The sequence below is a fragment of the Alosa sapidissima genome, chromosome 24 (assembly GCF_018492685.1).
Source record: "Alosa sapidissima isolate fAloSap1 chromosome 24, fAloSap1.pri, whole genome shotgun sequence".
NCBI lineage: Eukaryota > Metazoa > Chordata > Actinopteri > Clupeiformes > Clupeidae > Alosa > Alosa sapidissima.
In genome coordinates, this window is record NC_055980.1 from 14,323,867 (window position 1) to 14,324,523 (window position 657).

Here is a 657-nt window from a genome sequence, read left to right on the forward strand (position 1 = left end):
TTATTTGGTCTTACACATATAGTGTAAGTTGCTTTGGACAAAAGCGTCTGCTAAGAAACATTAACATAACAAGTCCGATGTCCAGCATCTCTGACCCTACCTTTAGTAAATATTACTGATAGCATTCAAGCAACAGGAAGTGTTCACTGTGACTTTATGTCCAATGAAAACAACCTATAAACTTTGAGCAGGTGTTTGCGAAGTGTCAGGTCTGAGTTAAGTAAACAACCTTGCAGGTGTATTGGCAGTCATGAAAATACTTGGGAACAACCAGGCATTATTTTCAGCCTCACTACCAGCAAGGGCCAAGTATGGCTACGAAATAAGATCTTGGAGTAGACCTCCTAGGGAGGTCAGATGTTCTTTGACTTGAAAGGCTATGGCTACTTTTTATGTGAGGGTCATTATCTGCAGTACTGTTGAGATTTTGGAAGGAGCTGAGGTCACGAGCACGGAGCCCACGATTGTGAAGTCACAATTCCAGATAAGGAACACGGAATGCACTCTAGATGCAATGCCAACCAAACAGCCTGATCTGTGGCTATGCATGCGTCTTTCCAGTAAGCCAACCAGCTAATTTAAACCTAGATCAAGTGGAATTGACCTCAGAGGACAGTTGAGAACTATTTATATGAATGATAGAGCTACAGACAAATC